General features: G+C 34.8%; 1 long non-coding RNA gene across 1 annotated transcript in view; it reads left to right on the top strand.

Moving 5' to 3' along the window:
• LOC128090688 (uncharacterized) overlaps nucleotides 1-10,720 on the top strand; it is a 289,733-nt gene extending 279,013 nt beyond the window's left edge. The window contains exon 4 of the long non-coding RNA XR_008211061.1: nucleotides 10,499-10,720. This is a non-coding gene — a long non-coding RNA (uncharacterized LOC128090688). The remainder of the gene's footprint in view (nucleotides 1-10,498) is intronic.
• The last annotated feature ends 7,135 nt before the right edge of the window (nucleotides 10,721-17,855 follow it).

Genomic DNA, 17,855 nt, shown 5'->3' with positions numbered 1-17,855 from the left:
TTGAAGCAGGAACCCTTCCAAGTATATGTCCTAAAGAAGCAGAAGGGGCAGTAGTAAAACTAAACTTCCCTCTGTAATGAGAAAGATTGCTGGAAGAGTGAACTCATTAGTTAGGTGCTGGGAGTCAAGTAATTCTCTGCTTCCTTCTCATTTCTTCCAGGCTATGACTGTGTTTTAACAGCATCCTAGATCAGAATATTACCTGGGAATATTAGTGAGCTAAAAAGAAACCGGTAAAATAGTTACAGTCCCAATGTCAGTATGAAAATCAGGACCATGATCTTTTAACTGTTCCAGTAAAAAGTTATGTCACTTGTAATTTCTGCTTCTTGGAGGTGCCCAGTGTATTCAAAGAGCCCTCCACAAGACCACGATCAGTTACACTGGATTACAAAATCAGCAAAATTCTCTGAGCTCTATTTCCACGGGTTTCCTGGGAAGAGATATAGTCAAGAAGTCAGTCTATGCTCCAGTTCTGACTTGGGTTGCAGGTTTACCTGTGCCAGTCAGCACTCATTCTTAAGCTGTTTGCCAGTTATTTATAGTCAACATACTGCACACCACTGCTGCCTCCTCCTCTCCTACCCCTTTGTTTGTAGACTGTAGGAAGAGCAAGGTAACAATTGGGTATGCCAACTCAAAAGGTGAGTCTGCTGGTGACTGACTAGTGGAGGGATTCTCTATGCTCTGTCTTGCATAGCAGTACAACTGAACAAGGACAAGCCAGAGATGACAGCTGTTCTGATTCCTCTCACCAGCACAAATTAAACCAAGAATATGGAGAGCCCATATGACTTCATCCTTCAGACCACAAGTGAAGCTGAGTCAGCAAGTGGTGAGGAAAACTACATATATTTATAGTGAATGAGCAATTATTTTTTTTTTCATGAAACGTTTGTAGCTAATCAACTCAAATAGCTGCCTATCTAATAAGTACAAGCTGCATACAACACTGCCAAAAAGGAACACTTGAATGGTATGTTTGGCAGTGCTGAGCAACTCTCAAAGCATATTAGATGCTCATTGAGTCAAAAGGCTAAAATCTGCGTAAGATTAAAAAATATATTTTGATCTTTTTTTTCATACTGTTTACTGCTTTTATTCATTCTTAAGTTTAGTTCCACTGATCTCAGTAGAGATAATGGAAGGAACAGAACCCAAAGCTAGCACACAAGTATTTATTTTCACATGTGCAATTATTTTCCTAGGCTTTTTTTTTTTTTTTTTTGTCTTTTCCTCCTTTCTATTTTTCTTTCTTTAACTTTTTCTTTTTCTAGAAGTCTTTACATGTTCAGTGCTTACTTATGAAAACTAAAAAAATGGTAATTTCTGTTTTTCTCTGACAAAAGAGATCCCCTCACATTTCTTTAGAGATGCTGGATGAATTCAGTTTGAAACCATTTCTACTTGCAATTCACAGAAATCCAGCAGTGGTATTTATACATGAAAGTTAAATTCTAAGTACAGTCTCTGGATATTTTCGTGTTCTTAATTGTATAAATGAATGTCCATTTGATACACTCTCTGAAGTCAGACTACAGTATCAATACACATTTCTTACATGACTTAAAAAATAAAAATGAAAACATCTATATACTATGTAGAAAATGCACTACGATTAGGGAGATTACGATTTCAAAGATTTTAAGGAGAGTATAATTTTAAAACTACTTTTACTCCCATTTGATATTAAATGCTTTTTCCTACCTTTGAAAACATACCACAGACTTCTTATACTTTCCTTTTATATATTTCATAGTACTCCCTCCACTGCTCCTTTCAGGAACTTTACAGAGGTGCAGGTAAAGAGGAACAAAGTTTCAGAGTCCAAAATTGGCAACAGTAAATTCTATTGATATCAACTCCATGCAAATTTCAGAACAGAGATTTATCTATGTAACTCCCATTAAAATTAATGGGAATCACTCAATCCTCTCCATACTGAAGTATTTCCTCAGTGTACTAAATAGTCTCTATCTAGTTTCTGAGTATCAAAACAAAATGAAGATGCACTGGAAATATATCATTTAAATGTCACATTTAATTAATTACATAACTTTGAAGAAACAACAATAAAAGCAACTTTTGCATCAGAAGTAAAAAATCCCAGATAAAGCTTAATTAATATTACAAATTTCAGTACAATTTTCATCATAATGATACAACAGGCTACTGTATTGGCAATTTATCCTCTAACTGTACAGTTTTGTCTTTAAATAGCCACAAGGAATGCAATAAATGAAAGATTTTTCGGAACAATGGTTTAAGCTTGGTCTTACTTTTTAATCATTTAACCTTATTTTAAATGACAGCCTGTTAATAGGCCATTAATATAAACATTATTTTAAAATGAGATTTCAAGGAAAGGTTAGACTTGAATAAGTTACAGTAAAAACGGGCAGAAACTGATGACTTCCAAGGAAATAATGCTATAAAAAATGTCTATGATGTTATGCCCAAGCAATTTGAAAACAAAGGCTATAATTTACCTTTCAATTACATATATATAAGTATATCTATATCCATGTCTGTATTTAGAAGTCTACCAACTTAATAGAAAGCTTTGTAAGCACGAGGATGTGCAAGTAATGTGGTGGTATAAATGGAAGTCCTTAAGTGTTCAAATGTCGAATGGAGACATTCAAGAAGGCCCAAACACAGCTTGAATTTGTAGAATATCTTGGTTCCTTCCTTTTTTCCCTTTCCTTCTCCCTTTTCTCCTCCACCTTGTGCCTTCTGCATTTGTATACTTGTCAGTGCTAACTCCGGTGAAATTGTGGGTTTCCTCATGTGCCACTGATCATTGGGAAAGTTCTTTAGTTGAATTGTCTTCAGGAAAAATGCTTTCTTATTTATTCTGAACCTGCAAGGAATTTGTTTCTTATTTTTTGCTACAAAGTAAACTGAAAAAGGTAATTGATTCTCTCCTGGTACAAAATACTGATGTCCTCATTTTTACTCACAGTGCCACTAAATGTAAAGATGTTGTTATGGATCTCAATCCATACACTGTGAAGCTGTGTACTGTTCTAACAAAAGCTGCAGTAATTGGTGCTTATAGACTATAACTGCCTGGTGAAATAATATTTTTCTGTTACTCTAAGAAATCAAGTTCCTCAAAAGTCCTTACAGATATTAATTACCCAACTGCAGTTTTCTTGTAAAGATAGATTGATAGGTAAATAAACATGGGCCACTTGACTCCCATGGAAATAATTTTCTTTAGATTTGACACGAGTGGCATAGAAGAAAGGACAGCAGTGTCATATCTATCTTAGTAGTTCACAGGAACAATATACTATGTTTTATCACAGGAATTGAGAGCTTCGTTATCCAACAGAAACTTCAGAGAAAACTACCGCACGGAAAGATGTAATTTATGTTAAATCAGGATTGTGTCCTGAAAATAAAATCTATTTCACAAACATTATCTGATTTCTTAAGATCTGAAAAAGAGACTTTTTTTTTCTCTCTGATTTAACTGATAACAGCATCAAGTATACAGAACACAGTAAATCAAAACAGTTTGGTTACATTTGACTCAGAAAAGACTATAAACTTCTTATCATGTTCAGCAATAGATTCTTATTTTTCCATTGTTTTAACAAACTGAGTATAGAATGCTATGAAGTTCTGCTGTCATCTCCACTCATACTAAATATACCCTTGGCTATTCCAATCTTTGTTTTGTCATTACCATTAGCAGTACATATCTGGTGTTTTTTTCAGTCTTGCTGAGAAGCAGTTGGTGCAGCAAATATTTTCACATTTTTGACTCAACAAGCACAGCTTTTTCATTATTGCTATTATTGTTTTCATGATTTCTCTACTGAGGAAGTTATCTGTTTTGAGATGTAAATGGACAATTAACTTATCTAAAAATTACCTGGAATATGGGAGAAACTTTGAGTGGTTTTTTTTTTTTTTGTTAGATACCCCTGCTTTTGATATTTTTCCTCCTACTAATTCCCACATACTGTGCTATTGATTGTTGTTTCCAATGATCAGAAAAGATGTTAATACAAGATATAAACATTGAAAGCAGAAACAAAAATTTTACTCATCAGCTCGAGATCATTAATTACTATAATGAAAACAAAGTAAAGCACAAAGTCTTATTCATATGCCGTAGAGGACAGTTCTGAGTTATGTATTAGCATGCTTTCATTTTTTTTGCAGAACACATATAGACTCTTTTTACATCATCGTGCATTTCTGAAAACTTTCGGTGTTTAATTGTCTCTCGTTCTTCATGATCATAAAAACAAAATTAATACATAGATAAAAGGAAAATATAATCAGGGCTTTGAATCTAGTATTTTGGCATTAGCCCTGAATGTATGCTAATTATGCCCCTAAGTAACACCTCAGGATCAGAGAAGCAAAGTGGAGGAAAGAATGCAAAGAAAAACAACTACTCCGCTTTAAAAAATTAAAATTGTTCATTCAATTATAAAATCCTTAATAAAAGTCCATACTTGAGTTCAAGTTGCCTACAGGAAGGTCTAATTCGTGCTGGCCATTAATGAAGGCTTTATGTGACTGAAGGAAAAACTGACAAACTACCCTAGTAACCTTAGAAATGCCTGCTAACATTTTCAAGCAATAATAAGCTGGATACTTAGAATGCATCCTAAATTCTTCTTTTATAAAGCCACACTTCATAGAATAATCAATTTCAGATACTATAATTTCAGCTATTTTACACTTATATGTATGTTTTCAAATGCTTTTAATTTTTTTTTTTCTTTTGCAGGTGACAAGTCTACTGTTTGATCAAATGAGAATCAACATTTGGCAATAGGCTAGCCACTGTAATATTTTGCTCAACGCATTTATGGAGATAATATTTTCTAAAACGGAATTTATATCAAAACCAAACTTTTTAAATTTAGAGCTCAGTACTAACAACTTGATTATGGATATTTTCATATAAACATAATCTTAAAACAGAATTGCTTTTATGAAATAACATTTCCAGTTTTGATAGAAGACATTTGCCAAAGTCACGCAGGATGAACTGATCTGCAATACTGTATTTATATTTTCTTAATTATCATTAAAGATTAAAGATGACTGTAGAGTATAGTTTATTACACAGTGGCACTGAATTAGCATAGTTTAGTGTAATTGCTGTAAAACAATGAAAATTAACATAATCATCAACTTTTCCAGTAGTGATATAACTTTATCAACAGTGTTTATAAAAGATTTCTTGGGTTTAACTTTTTTACAACACGGGTAGCATGTCCACTGAACTTCATCTGGAGACATCTACACAAAAAATATTAAAAACATCCCAAAGAAGCTCTTACAAATAATAATATAAAAGCCCCTATTCACTGTGACCTTTAATTTCTATCTTTAAAAACAATAAAGTCAGAGTAAAGCTAAACATTCTAGACATAATTAGTAATACTTCCACTGTTTTTAAAAATCCTTTTAATTTTTCCTCTTAAAACTCAAGTTGTGAACAAACAAAAACTGCTAATCTAGAACAGAGTAATCTCCATTATTACAAGAAAATATATTGTCTTATATATTTTTTTCTTCTTTTTTTCTTACATTCTGGGAATTCTAGAATTTCTTTAAGATCCTCCTTCTTTATGATTTTAAACATCCAGTTACCCAGCTTACTAGAACTGAATTTTCTATTCTTTCTTTCTTTCTAACTTCTTCCATCCTCTTTATCAATTTGCACTTCTCAGAAGCATCTCTACACTTTAGAAGTGTCTTTCATTTTCTTTCTTTTCCCTTTCCTCTTTTTTCCTCTTTTTCTTCTTCTTTTTTTTTTTTTTTCCTTTTTTTTTCCCCTACTTTTCCCTACTTTTTTTTGTTTTTGTTTTTTTTTTTTGTTTTCTCCAGCTTTGTATCTCTGTTTGCTGTCCATCTTTTTGGAAGAAGTCTTCTTCTTCTGCACAAATTTGTATGGACTGTCTTTTAACACTGCCTGCACCCAGCATTGCTGTGTTTATTCCAGTTTGATTTATACAAACCAGTACTCAGAGTGATATTGCATTCTTCCTGCTGTGGTTAAGAATACGAGCCCTAATATCTTCTGGGAAAGCTGTAACCGCTGTTCTTGTTGCAACATAGATGCTGGCACTTTTACTGGGTCTTGATGTATTCAAGAATCCAAAGGGGTCTCTCCAAGTTTATGTTCTGAAATATATAAAATCTCCATCGCATTAGTTTTGTTAGTTTGCAAGCTTTGTTATTCCCAGACCACCAAGTCCTTGCAAAAGACAATACTTCATGATTCTTCCAGAGTCACAATGTTGTTCTTAAAACATGTGGCACTTGAGATGGTTGACACAGGCCTGCAAGTTTTGCAGGCTCCCAGTAAACTTTCTTTGAAAGCATATACCGGTAATTTGCCCCATGTTAAGTGTTAAAAATAAAATGTAGGAGTGGTACCACCTATCACTCTGGTAGTATTTTTGTCTTCTCATTCCCTAAGAGTGAAGTATCAGATCAGAGAAGAAGAAAAAAAGAAATTTATTTACCTTTTACAGTGGATTATAGACAGGTGGACTATAGACAAATGACATTATACACCGGCAAGATTCAAATAAAATACAATTTCTTCCATAATTTTCCATGACAGACTGAAAATTCTAAGTCTTAATTGCTTACCATACATAATTTCCCTGTTTCCCCTAGTCTGAAAAGTATACAATGCAATAGTAGAAGAAAATATAAGACAGCTGAGGTGACACAATGAAATTATTCTATTATCAGAGAAATATAGTTCTCTTAAAAAAAAAATCAGTTAATAAAAACAATGAAGAAAGAGAAATATCCAAATTATATTTTTCCAAGATCTACCTGAATTTGGATTTCAAGACTAAGAATGTATACCTTAATCAGTAAAGCAATGAAAGCATACTTTACTAGGAAGTCTGTACTGTATTTGTATTTCAAGTAGATCTCTGAACATTATCCGCAGATTCTTTGAAATCATCATATTGTTTACCATTCTGCATGTTTATCATACTTCCTATTTTCTCATAAACTTAATTTTAAAATTATTTATATAAGAGTTCTATTTTTTGTACAATCATTGAGAATTTAAAGAAAATGTGAGATGTAAACTGTGTCTTTACATATACTGTTCTTCATCTAGCTCTGACAAATAAAAAAAGGTTCAGCTGGACTTTTTCAGAATCCCTTTTAGAGCAGAGCTTTTTAATTTCCATTATTCCTTCATTCTGTATTGAAATTTAGTTCTGCTTTTTCATTTATTTTCCCTTTTGTTGGCTTACTTGCCTTTCCACACCCTTCCTATTCCTACAGTCATAAGCACAAAGAATGTTCTTAATAGTATTGAAAAACCCTGAATTCCATTAGTTTGAATACTTCATTTCTGGCATAACATGAGGCATGGCCTTCTTTATGTCCCAGGAGCAAGAATTCTGCAATGCTTCCAAACCCAGATCTTTTCTGTGGCAACGAAGTCTTCTCTTCATCCAAGATATCAAACTGTCAGGCTGTTGTTTTTGAAAGCCTGAATTGAGGAAATACATCTGATTTAAATAAATTAGGTTGTTTGAACATGCCTAAAGCAATAATAAAAATATGTCACTGTTTTCCTGCCTCTTAATGTGAGTCCAACTCAGTTCATTGGGCAGTCTCCTCAAGATGTCTCTTCTTCATTCATTCATGTGAAGTTAGAAATACAGAAAAATATTGTAGGATATTGTTGTCATTATAGTCTAGATATGGAAGTCTTTATGTGGTTGCAGTTCACCTTGAAATTTATATAGTTTATATAAATTAACCCTCTTTGGTATTTACCTATCAAAATATCAGGGAAACTTTTTACATAATCTTGCATTTGATTCTTCAGTACTCTAACACATTTTATTTGAAAGCATTTTTAATTAAGCTATAGGGTTTTATTGAAAATTACATATTTTATTATTACAAATGTCTTCACAATATCTGTATAAATAAATGCAGCTAAATATTGTGTATGTGCTTACAAAAGTGCTTGACCATAGGCTGAAAACAGTTGTATATTTTCAGGATATTAACCGAACATTACTGTCAGCATAACTGTTCTCATTGAAATAGGGTTTAAAAAAATTTAACTGAATCCTCTCAATAGAGCATGATGTGACTGGCAATGGATTTGAGCCATGAAATTGCTAACATTCAGTTTAGAGAGAGGTGTTACAGTAAACATTTCTGGCAATATATTTTAAAGATTTTGGGCAGGAAAAGAAGAAATCCCTGACCACTGTAGACAAATTTAACTTGTAATTTCTTTGTAAACTTCTTGAGCTTGATGTCAAATGTAGATAGTCTCTCATCAGTTTTATTGCAGAACATTATGCTCCTTATATTTAAAAGCATTATGCAATTTTTTTACCACTGTTCTAGTATATTTAATTAGCTTTTATTGTTCTTTTTCTTAAATAGCTCTCCTGATTTTATGTATTTACAAATAACATCTGTACTAGCTCAGCTTCTATTTTGCTAAGCTAAGGAAGTTAAGAAGTTTTCTGTGTATTTGCAGTATTTTAGTTGAAATTAAGTATTCTAGTTGAAATGCAACTGTCTTGCAATAAAATAGTATGTACTAATCCAGAGGCAATCTTGCCAAGACTTTGTGCAAGTGGTACTCTATACAAATACTGGAAAACATCCCAGCACATCGTAGAATTACACTTTCCTTTGTCATGGTAGCTTCACACCAATAGTGATAACGATCATGTGACTGTCTGATTAAACCCAATTTTTTCTCCTCCTGTACTATTTCTAACTGATGAGCTCCCAGCTTATAGCAGAAATTCTTGTTATTAGTCCCTGAGTGCATGACCTTACACTTTGTACTATTAAATTTGATCTAGCTTCTATTGCTACAGTTGTCAAGGTCATCTAATTCTTCCTGTGTGATATCCCGCTCACTTCTATATAGACAACTCCTCCAAACTTTTTGTCATCAATAAATTTCATAAACACACTTCTAATATTTGTTTCAAAGCTATTAATGAGGATATCAAATAATAGCAGTCTGAAAACCAGTCCTTGAAGAACTCCATCAGTGATTTTCCAAATTTATAAACTTCCCTTCATCTGAAGTCTTGTTTGTCTTTTGCTTAAGCTGTCTCTTCAGTGTTACAATTCTTGCACTAATTACTTGTTTTAACTGGTAGTTCCTTATGTGGAACTGCCTTAAACTAGGTTTAGACTGGATCAGTTTCACTGCAGAAAAATAATTATAAGAGAAATATAGAAGTGTGACCTAAGGAAAACAGCTCAGTGAAACCAGGCCTGTATATCACCCAGATTGTTTGGAATGTCAGCTAGGAGAAGACAAATGCTCACTGATTATATAGCATTAAATCTATTAAGAAATATTTGACAAAAACTCAAAAATCAGTGAGAAATAACCTTAAAATGCTGATTTGCAAACACCAAAACCTTTACGTATGGCAAATGAGGAGTAAGGTATATCTCAATATAAGTATATACCTATGTCTAAACAATGCTGCTTTATATTCACACAGTATAACATCATTATTTAAGGAATTATGATGCAATGGTCCATTATCAATTGGTTATTCAGTTAATGAATGAAGTGCCTGAGGTGAAGGCCACTGCTTTACTTGCAGACCAGGAGAAAGAAGCATAAGAAACAAGCACTCATCTTGATCACAGTGCCAATTCAGCATTTACTAAATTGACAGATCTATCTGAGAATAAGTTTCTATCACAAAGAAAGTGTCATCTCCTGTCGTCTCACAAATGTACTTCATTCTCTACCTAGATTTAGCAATTGAGACTCTTCTACTGCACAGCATATCAGCTCCCTTGCTATGAAGCAGCAAAATGTATTCGTATTATCAGCAGTTGTGTTTGCAGCAGCATATTTCAAAAATAAATTTGACTCAGTGATGTGTCCCGTTTTCAAATATTAAGACCCTTCACTGGTTGCTATTTTTTATAGCTCAGTAACTTTTCAGGTTAATTTTAATTATTGAGATCACTTCACAGGTTTGGCTAAGACCGTGGTCCCAACAGCAGTGGTCTCTCCACCCAACTGTGTGGTGTGGCAGTGAATGATGTCAGATGTAAGAGATTATTCTTTTACATCATTGTCTCAAATGGGGACACAGATGGACACGTCCAAGCAAGTCCTGGGCAAGGGTTGTGAAATCCTTTGTCTGAGGGACACAGATGGACAAGGCCAGGGGCAACGAGAGAAAGATAAGCTGCAGATTAATGGCCATGAGGCGGTCTTTTGTGTGGACTTATCTCGAGGAAGATGGCCATCTCAGGAGGTGCTGCATGTAACTCTTACCCAAGCACCCAAGAATGCCATGATGGCAGAAGAAGGATAAAATGAAGACATAAATAATGAGATTTAGGTTTTCTGGCAACAGATTCATCACGAAGAAGAAGAGGTTTCTGACATGAGAAGCCTCACGAACTGCCTCTCTCCCTCCTGGACTTGCTCTGCGCTCTACCACGATGCTGAAGAAGAACAAAGGTGTCTGCCATCAGATTCCTCACTACAGAATTCCTGCATGCTGACGGACTCTCCTGGGCCTGCTACCTGAGTCCTGCTGTTTCCTCCCGGATTGGCTCTGCGACTTCTTCCTGCTACCTGCTTGCTGCCCAGGGCCGGTCATGCTGCTTCTCTCTCTCCCCTCCCTGCTGCTTCTGCCTTGGACCTTCGAACGTCATGCAATGGGACCGTTACTGGATCCTGGTGGTGACTGTCCCTGTTTTATGCGATTCTTGCTTCTTTTCTATCTTTTCTATCACCCTTCTTCCCTTCCCTGTCTCCCTGATTAAGATTTATAATAAACTGTTGGACCAACATATGAACCGTTGTTTGTTAATCTCCTGCCGGGTATACAGATATTAAAATAACCGCATTTCCCTCCTATAAATTGGAGCAAGACACAGAGGAAGGAGAAATCCCAGGCCTGATGAAGGGACAAGTTAAGTCTAGTTTACTGTCCATTCCCCTTCCACCAGACCAAAACCAGTTGTGTAGAACTACTTCTTTAAACCTGGGTAACCCAGATACTTATAAACACCATGTCTGCAGAAGAAAGGTTTGTCATAGATTTGGAAAATTCATAGGAGAGAACTATACTAATGGAGCTTGGCTTCCTGGTGTACTTGTGACATCAGAATAGCTAGGAGAGGAACTAAATCTAAAAGAGTGGCCTACAAAGTCTTTTAGGAGACGGTTGGACTGGATGATCTTATAGGTCGTTTCCAACCTTGTGATTCTTGTGAAAGACAGATTCTTCAATTTTTTTAAAGAATTAAATCCATGATGAAGTGGACTTGTGTTTCCATTACGTTGGCCAGTAAAATCTTAGTTGGATGAAGCTCTGCATATATCATAAACAAGTAATACAAAGGTTAGGAATTTGCTGTTAGTGCACAGGGAACACTCAGCAGTTCAAGGGGGATGGGTGTTGTCACTTGTAGCCATAAACATTTTGTACTCCTGTGATCCTGTGATTCTGTGATACCTCTTGAAAAAGAAAACCAGGAGACTAGAAATCTAGATTTGTATTGAAGCCTGAAGAACAAGTGACAATGGTTAGATTGCACCCTGATGCAATTGGTTTGGGATATGAAATGAATCAGCCCCTGTGATTTAATATACTGAATACACTGAACAGAGTATTTTGCAACAGAGTTCCATAATCCTTGATAATTTCATTTAAATTTCAGTTTATGCCATAGGTCTGCTTTTCTATCTCTCCTGGTTGTAATTTTATAAAATATTAGAAGTGATCAATTAAATATTAACATACTATAGGCTAAAATCATTGTAAATTGAATAACCAACAGAACAACATGAAATCTTGTGTGGAATTAGGACAACTTTGTGCTGTTTAATTCATTGAAAGTTGGCTCTATCTCTGATAATTTCTGAATGAATATTATTAAATTTGATCAACTTCTGCATCAATACTATGCACTGTATTTGATTCATTGTAAGGAAGAAATATATTTCTTGCTGTTCACAATATTTTTCAATAATCCCAAGTCCATAGTTGATTATTTCTGTTCTCTTCTGTTATCTCTTCTTAGGGAAAACACATATCATATACTGATGCTATTACCTTTCCTGCTTCCCTAATTTACTAAGGGCTTAAAGCTTATTTGTATCTGGCAGAATAGCCTTACTCTTTTGCCTAATCCTTCAATCCAGCAGCTCCACAATACGTCAGTAGTTGCCCCTGTTATAAAGCAGTGCATGTCCCTAACCCATCAACTGAAAGCCTTTCTACTGTATGTGAAGTATAACTGCAATATTTGTTCAAATTGAAATTTAGATGATTCTCTCTTCACATGCATCATGACATTTTATATTTCTGTGATTTGGAGTTAATGTTTTTCCAATCTCAGACAGAAAGAGAGTCCTGATTATCTATGGAGGATGATCCACAATTCTTTTTCATTCATTCTGAAATAGCAAATGAGTATGTTTACTCTGTCATATGAAAAGATGATACCCTTAAACCATGCTATTGAGCCTGTCACAGTCCTGTTAGAGGAGATGACCCACTTACTGACCAAAAAAAAAAAAAAAAAAAAGAAAAAAAAGAAAAAAGGCTAAAACATACAAAGCTACTCAGAGATTTTTTTTAAACAAAACTAAACTATTAAAACTGAACTATTTAATTACTCAGGATTGAGGACTGAGGAATGATACCTTAAATGTTTGCTTATTAAAAGATTGCTACAACTAAGAATATCATTATAATTTTTCATCATCATTCCACATTCATTCTAATATATCTTCTCCAGAATATGCCTTCCAATGACTTTTCCAAAACTTTAAAAAACTTATATGAAAATGCATATCATTTCAGACAAAAGCACAAGGTTTGATCTTAGATATAATAAATGGAACTAGAGATTACCAATGGAATTTTCTGGATAACATTTTTCATAGAGGCTAACACAAAGAGAGAGGTAATTGTATTGTGCTGTTGACTTTCCATTAACGGTCTTCACATTTTGCCCAGTTTTGTATTGGGCTCAGTATCTTTTGTTTGGGTACAGTGTACCTTCCAGAAAAGGAATCTATTTTGATCAGTGAACATTAAAAGACAGAGAACTGATCATACCCTTTTATAACTTATTCCAGTTGTTAGCGACTCACATGGCTTAGTTCAGCTTCCTACCATTAGATCTTATTTTCTCTTTCTTTACCTGATTAAAGAGCTTTCTGGTACTGTTTTTCTGTTGTGAGAGTGGACACCTTTACAGTCATCTTTCAGTGAAGACTTTTCAATGCACTAAACAAAATAAACTCTTAAAAAATTTCTCACAATAGGTATTTTTTCCTTTTTTTTTTTTTTTTTTTCTTTTGTTCTTTATTATAATGTCTCCAGATTTATAGAAACAAACAAACAAAACCAAAACAAACCAAAAACCACAAAAAGGAACAACAACAAAAAAAACAACATGTACAAACAACCTGAAACCAACAATCCAAAAATCCCCAGATCTCTTTAAACTGTGAACAACAGAAAAGTACAAAGTATTTTCTTATATGTCCATAATACTCAAATAAAAATACAAAAATTCCAAATTCTGCTCCTCACTTCCTCATTTATATCATTTAAGATGCTGTTTTTCAGAACTGTGCCTGTTTACCCCTCTACTATGATATGTGGAGCTTCCCCAGTCAATGAAGTGTTGATCTGCATCTTATTTTTCCATGCGCAGTTTTTACATTTGGCCAAGTTGCAACATGTTTTTGTTTGTTTGTTTGTTTTACCAGCAATTCATAGCACAATGTATGGGTGGTTCTATTGTTCTCAATATCTTTTACTGATTCTCCAGTCTTTCTAGCACCCAGAAATTTTCTAAGAATGATTTAGATTTGTCGTAGTGAAAATACTGAATAACACTCAGTCTAATGCTGATCCCTGAGGAGCCTCCTAAGATCACTTCTATTTGGTGATGATTTACCACAGACCAACTCTTTTTTGAGATCATTCACTTAACAAATTCCATATTCATCTACGTTGCGGTCTGCCAAAATCAGTGATCTGAAAAAGGACTTTAAAAGTATCCTGGTTAGAGTGGCAGAAATTCTAAGCATTCACTGTGACATAATGAAATATAAGTAGTTGCCCTAGTTGTAGAATAGTGCACTCCCCTCAAGTGTCAACTGAAAATATTCTTAAAGTATACCAAGTACTTAAACAACATTTATTCAAATAGAAATATCATAGACACATAGAATACCCCAAATTGGAAGGGACTGATAGGATCATTGAGTCCAGCTCCTATATAGATGGTGTTGCTTCATATCTATAACGATACCACATATATATCTTCATTACAAAACAAATTTAGAAAGAATTTGGATGAAAAAAAACCACAACCAAACTAAAACAACAATCTCTCCAACTTTTATTTTTCATTGTAGATCTCATCTATTTATGATGTAACAGTAAAGGGGGACTAGCCATCTTTTCCTTCAATTTCAAATAACACATGTATGGATACTAGACATGAAGAACACTAATTCATTTTAGAATATTAGGTTCAGAGAAGAGTTTTCAAATGTAATGGAGCTGGCTAATTTAGGCATACTACGAGACTTAGAAGTATCTGCAAAACAGAAGCTTCAGACCTTAATTCCTTCAGTTGCTAGTCATTACAGTGAAATAAATTGATTAAAACAGCATAGTAGCTCTGGAGGCATGTAAATATACAATATACAAAGATTTCAAAATACTACAAAAAGGTTGGCTTTGCCAGCTTGTGAGGACCATCTTATGTCCTGCAACAAGTACAAGGAATCACTGGGATAAGAAACACTAAGTATTCCAATTTATGTTGAATAATTTTCTCTCAGAAGATCAAAACTGGTTACCAGCTGCATCATCTGCTAAGATAAAGGCAGTGAAAAGCAGAGACGCAAACAAAGAGAAAGTGAGGTGAAATATAGAATAGCAACATTAAACTCCCACACTGACTGTAAAAAAACAACAAAACTACCAAAACAGGCTATTGCCAATCATTTTTGAAAAGTAACTAAATATCATTTATGGTCTAATTACTGTGTTCCTTAGAGATTGCTCATATACTTCAAAATATGTGCTGTTATAAGGACATACATCTTTTGAGTAGAGATTATTCCCCCACAGAACTGAAAATAAGTATAAATTAGAATTTACTCTTCTAAAGATTATACTGACAACTAAAATAATACAGTAGCTTCCATATTAGGCTATGCCAAAAGGGTGCCACTATCAAAACCTTAAAGCTCTTGATAGAGTGATTGAAAGACATCCTAGAGAAACAATGTAGTTATTCCTGCAGCCTAAACTTGCTTAAAGACAGCATGATGTGCTTGTACAGACCAGATACTGTATGCCCCAATCAGGCCCTCTTCTAACTTTATTCCAGTTACTTAAGAATGCATATTTGTCTTTTAGAACTAGTGCGAAGAATGATAAATCCTTTAAAAATTCACACAACTTTGCTTTCATCAGATTAAGGTAGCTTAGCAACTAGAGTAGTATTTTATCTGTTTTCATTGGGATTTGGTTCCCTTTATAGCACCCTTGAACTGACCCTGATAGCTGGTGTTTCTATCTTTTATCAGCCCTGAGTCTTTTGAATCACCAGGTCATTGAATTATGAGACACTGCCATCTTCACGTGTATACCTACGCTAGCTTATCCTTACCATCCAATTTGGGTCTACATTAAAGAGCCAGAAAAGGCACATCTAGGTCCCATCTTCTGTACTACAACATTAATCCCGTAGGAGATTCGTGGTAAAAAACATCTGATCATGTTAACTTTATTTTCAGTGTGAATTTATGATAACTAAGTAAAATTTACAGCCCGGACGCTGACATGGCATCTTTTTTTCCTTTGAGATCTTCAAAATGCATACAGTATTCTCCAACATTTTTTATTCACTAGCAGGGCTCCTTCCATAAATGACTCATCATAGAAGAGAGTGGCTTTTTTGCCCTTTGTGGCATACTCCTCCAGTGCTGTAGCTATGTTTCTAAATAAAAGGCAGCATGATTCCAAGCCTTTTTTTTTCTTTTTTTTCTCAGGGCTCACCGGCTGAAATAGAAACCCAAGACCGCATGGTGATCATATTTGTTACCTTAGGGACTAATTTTCTTTTACCTCCTTTCCTGTATTCCAAAGCTTCATTGCCATCATCCTCTTGCTCCCCATGCACTAACAAAAAGATTTTAATGTATTCATTATGCAAAATCTTGTCTTTTGTGACCTTTGCCAAGAGTGCCCCCAAAGGACCGGCCAGGCTTAATAAGCTCACAAATAAACTACGATGTCAGCCAAGGGCACTACTGGCCAATTGAGCCTGCACCATTGCCCTCTCCCCCAAGCTCCCACTTCACACCTGAGATACCCCGAGGTGGGATTGCAGGGGTGTTGTATGCCCTGGAAAACTGTTAATCCTTTCCGGCAGCTCCCAGCTAGGCAAACAATCCCCTTTGTGAAGGCTGGAACAATCACACAGGCAATATTGCCTTTTGTCTCTGGTGAGATAGACTCTGCCTTCCTTTAAGTTCCTCTTTTTCCCTTTTTCAGACACATTGTTTAATGCTCTCATTCTTCTTATTTCATCTATGTTATATCCTGTAAAAGCTTTGTCATGGGCAAGCCAGCTGGGTCATTGGAGGAAAGGCACTCTCTCATCTGATCCCTGTGTTAGTCCTTTTTCCTCCTGTCCAGAGTTATTGTCTAGGTTCTGCAGGGAAAGCATCCGCTCTCCTATTCAGTTGTTGATGCTGTGGCAGATTACAGTGGTTTCTGTCTGCTAAGCAGTCAGCCGAAGAAAGGAGTAAGAGAGGCAGAGCAGCCTCTTCATTTCATATATAAAAGCTGCAGATCAAGCATGTAATATCAGAGAATAACCTAGCTGTTGAAATTCTGAATTTATTGTGGAAGAATATAAACTTCCAAAACTCTAAAAGAGATTGGACTCATAAAAGATAGATATTACAAATGTTAATGCAAATTATTAGTAAATCTGACCCCCAATGTGTGACTATGACACACATTTAAAATTTATTATGGAACACATTCAGGGGAATAGCTTTAGGGAATTCATTGCTCATCTTTCTCTTTCTTCCTCCATCTCACACACTAGCAGTTTCCAGACAGCTTCTCTGAATTCTTCAGAAATATTGCCACTCTGACCTCTGTACCATAGATCCATTGACTTACTTCATTTGACTGTCTTGGAGTGACAGCTAAGGTACTAGTACAACATGTTCTCACAACTTCCTTGGCAGTGTACACATCTTATTTCCAGCTCATTTCTATATTGTGATGCAGAATATCATGGCACAGAGTACTTCAGTAAAATCTTTCTGAGCTTCTGATATATGTAGTCCAAAGAAAAATGATGAGCAAATGATGGGCTTTAGCAAGCAGCAGAATTCACGTTACAACACCTCTCTGTTTTTGAAAGCATGCCAAATAGAGACTTCCAATATCATGAAAAGTTTTGGATATCCAAGTGTCATTAGTTACAACTACACATCAATATATTATTTTTTATTATTCTTATATTTTAGCTAAAATTTTGAATCTTCTTCTTTTCACTACCCTTATTCATCTCACTTTCAAGGTTAAAAAAATGAACACCCTGCAATCGTAACATTACTTTTTTTTTTCCAGAATTTTTCTAAGGAACTTAAGGCCAGGTTTTCATAGATGCAGAAAATTTAGACAATACTATGGCTGCTCATCACTGTAAAAACCTGGTTCCTGAGTTTAAAACTCCCTTGGTAATTATCTTATGTAACTCTTCTCAATGCCATAATGACAGTACAGTGCCTCCAACATTTTAAAGAAAAA

This window comes from Tympanuchus pallidicinctus, unplaced genomic scaffold (genome assembly GCF_026119805.1).
Source record: "Tympanuchus pallidicinctus isolate F22 unplaced genomic scaffold, pur_lepc_1.0 scaffold5, whole genome shotgun sequence".
NCBI classification, from domain to species: Eukaryota; Metazoa; Chordata; class Aves; order Galliformes; family Phasianidae; genus Tympanuchus; species Tympanuchus pallidicinctus.
This window is presented reverse-complemented; position numbering and strand designations above follow the sequence as displayed.